Below are 7,149 nucleotides of genomic sequence, written 5' to 3'. Positions count from 1 at the left end.
CATGTACAGCTTCCATGCACGGCGACACCTCGAGCTTCTGGAGACACTCAGCTTGTTAGATGCTTGACACCACATTCTGAACCCATGCAACGAGCCACCTCGGGCTTCTCGGTCGGTTTACGCGATTTTTTACCCTTCCGGCAAATTTCTGACCCGTGATCAATCCCGAATATTTTTTCGCTCCCGTTCTGATGCTCTAAATATTTTTAATAGACTCCAGATGAATTCTGATATCCTGTAAAAATATTTCCCGAGCCTCCGGCTTCCTCGAAGAATTCCATAATACCGAAATTAGGGTTTTCACCCAATTTCAGGTTTTCCCGTCGTGCTTCGATCCCGTCGTGCTTGCTTCCCGTCGTGCTTAATTCCCATCATGCTTCCAACTTATGATGTCTCCAGAATAATATTTTACTGATATGAAGATTTTTCGAGAAAACTTCGTGATGAAGAAACGTCTGTCTTCAAAAACGTCGAGCTTCTAAACCGTCGTGCTTCCAAAATTGTTATGCTTCCAAAACGTCCGTCTGATCATTCTAAGACATCTTCTAACTATGGTCGAGCAACTTATTCGACTCATAGTTCACCCACGATCACTTCTTCGACCACCTCGTTCTTCGAAATTTCCCGATCGATCTTTACGGCCCACGATTCGACCACCACAAAGACACTCGACCATTCTTTCTTTCTTTTTTTAATGGGTTTCTACACCGCCAAAGGCATTTAGGAGCGTAGTCCCGCGCTTCCGAAAATATATTTTTTTCAATATAGAACATTATTGTATCAAACATGAGTAAATGTATATAAACTGACCAATAGGGATGTCAAATGGGCCTAGTGTCCATGAGTAAACCATGTCCATATCCAATTGGACTGACCATTTTTGACCAAAAAATAAAGTTGTCCAATTGGATAAAAACCAATTAAACCCAAAATTATTGGGCTTGCCCATTTGGACTTGGGCATCCAATGCTCTTCAAAATCATAGGGTTTTCAACATTTGGGGGAAATCTCTCAAGCGTAGATCTCATCTCTCTCTCTCGACTCTCTCTGTGGGTTTTCAAAATCTCTCTCTCTAGACTCTCTCCGGGAGTCGACGTCTCTCCGTCTCTCCGAATCTCCGACTCTCCATCTTGACTTCTCTCCGACTCTCCGTCTCGATTTCTCTCTGACTCTCCGTCCGTCTCGATTTCTCTCTGACTCTCCGTCCGTCTCCAGTCTCAGTCTCGCACTCTCTCAGGTTTGGTCGCTTCAGATTTGCTTGTTTGCATGTTTATTTTGATGGGTTTGCTGATTAATGTTTATGTTTGCATGTTAAATCAAGTCATCTCTCTCTCGGCGACCAGCGATCCGTCTCTCTCTCTCTCTCTCGGCGACTCTCGATCCGTCTCTCTCTCTTTCTCGGCGACTCTAGATCCACTTCTGAAAAGGGTTTGCACGTCAGTGACCAATGCTTTCGACTTGTGGTTCCTTGCTGCAATTGTTTTAAGTGACTTTGCGCAATGGTTAATATGGTGTCATGAAATTATTGAAATACTTTAGATTTTGTATGAATGGTCATTAAAGCTAATTTTGTTTAATTAAATTAAACCCTACAATTCACACAATTTATGTAAAATCAAATTTTATTAACACAATCACATATAGATCACAAGATTTTCTCATAATATTAACAAAAGTCTTAAGAATCCAAAAAGATTGACAAAAGTCTTAAGACTCAATTGACCAAAAGCAAGACCAAGTCAAATCTCTGGATAAAAAACATTGAAAAAGCTCAAGAAACCTCTGCATCTGTAAGTAAATTTACTTTGCCTTTGTCTTAGATTTCTTGAGAAGACTGGAAGTTCTGAACTCAGCATCGTCTCTAATAAAGCTCCACCAGAGAATGGTTAGAGGAACTGTGGCGAGGTGTCAAATAGAGTGAGCATCGGAGTAGCCTCCATACGGAGGGAAGTCATATATCTCTAAAAGCATAGCTAAACCTGAAGCTATCACAACCACCCACAGTTTCCAATTAGAAGGATGCCTAGAAACAGCTGCCCATCTTGCCCATAGGAAAAGCTGAGCGACTCCCATGGCCACACACACAATCATGTTCCAACCTGTAAATAACATTGAACTCACAGAGAATGTGGAGAAAAAAAATGGAACTGGTTTCAGATAGGGGAAAGAGTTCTCTGTATACCATAGTCAAGTTTGTAGAAGTTAATGTACAGTACGTGGGTGGTGACTAAAGCTAGTACTGTAGCAGATACCATGACTCTTGCAGCCTCCACCCGAACATCAAAGGTTCTTAGGATGGATACGATGAGTGAGAATCCGAGAACAGCTATTGCAGATGAGTAGTCCAACCTCTTTGTGATGTCAACATCCCTGAGAAACCATAGAGACAAATCACCAGAAGATTGTGGATGATAAAAGTAATGTATAGATGATTACCGAGTGTGGAAAACTGCACTCCAGAACCAAGAGTTCATGGACAGAAACCAACATATTCATAGTAACCCGTCCTATCTTGTTTGAGAGGCAACTTATAGTATAGTGTAATGAAGAAGGAGAGCCAGCCATGGAAATGCATCGCTAGGCTTAGCACAGAGAAAGTAACAGAAGCAGGGTCCTGACAATGACCATGGGTTCTTCTCATCATGGCTACCATGTCCGTTTCCTGAACAAATTCATTAATTATTTCAGTTCTCTAAACATAACATCTAAATGTTGTAGCTTCTCAATCTTACCATGGTATTCTCCATTGAGCCAGACATGCAATGCGTGGCCAACGTTAGAAACTCTAACAGTAGGCTTGCCTCCTTTATTCTTAAGGTCACTGTCATCTATCTTGAACCTATAATATAGAAAATTAATCAGATAAAATGCTTATGTTTTTTTGATGTTTTCTTCTTGAAATTCTAATTCATAAAAAAAAACAGACTTGTACGCTTACTTTGTTGTGTATCATACGTAATCAGACTTGTTTTTGGACCGGTCTCGGTGAACACCTTGAAATCAAACTTCTTATTTGCCTTCTTTGACTTCGTATAATTCCATGCAGTGTGATGAGAGACGATCTGAAACATATAGCAAAAAAAAAATGAAAGTAAATAATCTCTTAATTTTTTGTCGATACAATACCTGAGTAGAGTGGTTCCCATGAATTCACCATACTTCTTGATGTTTTTTCAGTTTCAAAAACGGGGGAAGTCAAGCAACAATGAACGCTTGATAAAGAAGATTAACTAACAGAGGTTCTGAAGATTCATCTATAATTTATAGGTTTGGCGTGAAGGAAACGGAGAGGTCGACATCGCTTCTGAATTAAATGACGAAAACATTAATTAGTAAATCAAGAGACATACGTTGAAGGTTGAACAATAGGAAAGATTAATGTTTGGTGTTTGCAGAGAAGCTGAACGGAGACGGCAAAGTTAAAGAGACGAAGAACTATTAAAAAACCCTAATCGACAAAACGCTGTGTTTAATAACATAATAAAATATTAATTGAACGGGAAAACTCAAATCATACCATATAATTTAAAAACCAAACGCGAGAACAAAATTACTAAACCAAACCGAGAATCATGGACCCCACAGTCTTTATAAAATGCATACGTGTACACCTTAAGTAGAGAGTAAACTCTCCTATCATATATATATATTAGGTTTCGGCCATCAATGTACAAAGTATCATTTAGTTTAGTGGTATTAATGTTGGTGTTTATATCTCAATAACGTGGGACCCACAGACCGCTAACGTAGAGGCACGAGAATGAGGCAACTGCCTCATTATATTATAGATTTTCCTGGATCAAGATCCATATCTTTCTCTAGCTATGGTGAAAAAAAAAACCTTGCTGAAATAGGTGAACATATGTAAGTGACCAATCAAAAAACATTTACTGTTGGCTGAGGAAGACGTTCTTTGCGTAACAACAAATTTTTTGATACAAAACATAGAAAAAACACATCAAAATAGAAACAAATGTTTTTTTGGACAAACTAAAGAAATAGAAGCAATTGTTAAACATTAAATTTAACCAAGATAAAACTTCCTTGTGCAGGCCAACCCTTGGGATAAACAAAAAAAAACTGTGAAATATGACAATGATAATAATAGTTGAAATTAAACTAAATGATTAAAAAAACATATCAAAATATTTACACCGACAAATATAAACAGCCCATCAAATTTAACCTAATATTATGAAATTTAACTAACCGTAACAAAAAATCAACATCAAACAATTTTAACGTAACATTTGATAAACATAATAACAATATCAAAGAAACAAAAATTAAAAAAAAAATAGTCAAAATTTAATAATAAACGTAAAATTAAAAAAATATCTAATGTTTCACAGTGTTTTGTAATTTAAAATTCTATGGTATCGTTAAACTAAAATAAAAATTAAGAAAAATTAATTATAGCAAATATATTATACATGACTATTCCACCAAAAAGTTTTTTTTTAGTTCAAAATGATCAATATGTGGAATCAGAACAAGTGATTGCTGAGAGTCGTGAGGGAACATCCGCTTTTCATTTTAAAGAGAGGGTTAGAAAATATATTTATTTTGACTCCGAGGGCGAAATGGGCTCAACATTTTATTGATTTATTCTGAATCATGGGCGACTAATTTTATTGATTTCATTTTGCTCATTAAGTTATTGGGCTCTATTGTAAAATTAATAAAACAAAAGAGAGAGAGAGCTTGATGTGATTGTGACTTTCTTGTTAATGTATTATTCTTTTGGTGTATAGAGATGAAACGTAAAAGGAAATATAAGCCTTTTATTTCTTATGTTGTCTTATATTTTCTGATCTTACAAAAGAGAGAGGGGAATAGAGTATTTATAGTAAGAAATTTTGGGACACGTATCATGGAAGAGATGACAATGACATTCTATTGATGGGTAAGTGTATTCCACGTGTAAGAAGGATGGATAATCATTATCTCTTAACACTCCCCCATGATTATCCATCTTGTATTACGTAGTGCCTCGTTAAAAACCTGGTAAAAGAAAAACTCATTGGGACAAAAACCATGACAAGGGAAAAAGAGTACACTGTCGTAATATCCCCCTGAAAGTAGTGGACCTAGCTTCGTCGTTACAGGTCACGCAAATGCCGCATTCCGATACCGTAGACGTGTTTTCAGAATGTTGTAGTCGGAAGAACTTTGGTGAACAAGTCAGCTGGATTGTTGCATGATCGTACATATTCGATGTCCACTTCTTTATTTTTCTCGAGCTCCCTTATGTACGAGAAAAATCTTGGAGGGATGTGCTTTGTTCTGTCGCTCTTGATATAGTCTTCTTTAAGTTGAGCAACACAAGTCGAATTATCTTCAAATATTTTCGTCGGCTCTTTCTCATTGACTATTCCGCTTGCTTCTTGTATGTGTTGACTCATTGATCGAAGCCACATACATTTTCGACATGCTTCGTGAAGCGCAATAGTTTCTGCATGATTTGAAGATGTCGTAACCAAAGTTTGTTTCGGGGACCGCCAAGAGATCGCGGTTCCACCAATTGTAAAAACATAGCCGGTTTGCGATCGAGCCTTACGAGGATCTGATAAGTATCCTGCATCTGCAAAACCAATCATACCAAACTCGGGTTTCTAAAATAAATTAACCCTAAACCAATTGTACCTTGGAGGTAACGGAATACATGCTTTATTCTGTCCCAGTCCTTGCGAGTAGGAGCAGAACTATATCTTGCTAGTAGATTAATAGCAAAAGCAATATCAGGCCTAGTACAGTTTGCAAGATACAAAAGCCAACCGATAGCACTCAAATAAGGTACTTCAGGACCTAATATCTTCTCGCTATCTTCGCAGGGCCTAAAAGGATCTCTCTCAACATCGAGAGCTCTACCAACCATTGGAGTACTCAAAGGAGTTGCTTTATCCATATAAAAGCGTTTCAATAATCTTTTCGTATAATTTGTTTGATGCACAAATATTCCTTCTCGGAGATGCTCTATATGGAGCCCAAGACAAAACTTTGTCTTGCTGAGATCTTTCATTTCGAACTCCTCTTTCATATGAGTTCGAGCATCATCAACCTCCTTTTGAGTTCCAATTATGTTCAGGTCGTCTACATATACAGCAATGATCACAAAGCCAGATGACGATTTCTTTATAAAAACGCATGGACATATCGCATTATTCACATATCCTTTACTCAAAAGATATTCACTTAAGAGATTGTACCACATGCGTCCGGATTGTTTTAATCTGTAAAGTGATCGCTGTAACTGACCGAACAAATCTCCCTGGATTTTTCTTTTAATGCCCCTGGCATTTTCAATCCCTCAGGGAGTTTCATATATATATTGTTATCCAACGATCCATACCAATATGCAGTTACAACGTCCATAAGATGCATTTCCAGATTTTTAGATGCCGTTAGGCTCATCAAAAATCTAAACGTAATTGCATCCATTACCGGGGAATACATTTCCTCAAAATCAATTCCCGGTCTTTGAGAAAAACCTTGGGCAACTAATCGGGCTTTATATCGTGTTACTTCATTTTTCTCATTTACTTTTCTCACGAATACCCACTTATACCCAACAAGATTTATATTCTCAGGCGTTATAACTATAGGTCCAAATACATTTCTTTTATTCAGGGAGAGTAATTCAATTTGAATGGCCATCTTCCACCCCTCACAATCATGTCATTTCTGACATTCCAAAATGGACCTTGGATCGGGATCATCATTTTCATGATCGATCTCTTTGGACACAGAAAAGGAGAAAATTCCATCAACATCTTTTATCTTATTTTTGATCCATAACTTTTCATCTCGGGCGTAGTTGATGGAAATCTCATACTTTTTTGTTCCCTTCTCGTCATTTGGATCATCTTTATCTATGCCTTCTTTCAGACATTTTTCAGTATCAGGTTCTTCTGGAACCTTACTTTGTTCATCCAATTTATTTTTCTTTCGGGGATTTTTATCTTTAGAACCCGCTGGCCTCCCCCTCTTTAAATGAACCCTAGGTTCATTCATTTTGTTTTCATCAGTTTGTTCTTTAGGAACATCAACTTTGGATGGAACATTTTCAGCGGGTATACATGATTTCATCACCCTTCTCGTATCTGTAAACGCATCTGGTAATTGGTTTGCCAAATTATGCAAATGCAC

The 7,149-nt window shown here is 37.4% G+C and overlaps 1 pseudogene; it reads right to left on the bottom strand.

The window, feature by feature from the left end:
- Positions 1–1,800: 1,800 nt before the first annotated feature.
- LOC106324432 lies at positions 1,801–5,878 on the bottom strand (annotated as a pseudogene).
- Between the last annotated feature and the right edge of the window lie 1,271 nt (positions 5,879–7,149).

This window comes from Brassica oleracea, chromosome C2 (genome assembly GCF_000695525.1).
Source record: "Brassica oleracea var. oleracea cultivar TO1000 chromosome C2, BOL, whole genome shotgun sequence".
Taxonomy (NCBI): domain Eukaryota; kingdom Viridiplantae; phylum Streptophyta; class Magnoliopsida; order Brassicales; family Brassicaceae; genus Brassica; species Brassica oleracea.
The sequence above is the reverse complement of the archived record's forward strand: the minus strand, read 5'-3'. Positions and strand labels throughout refer to the sequence as shown.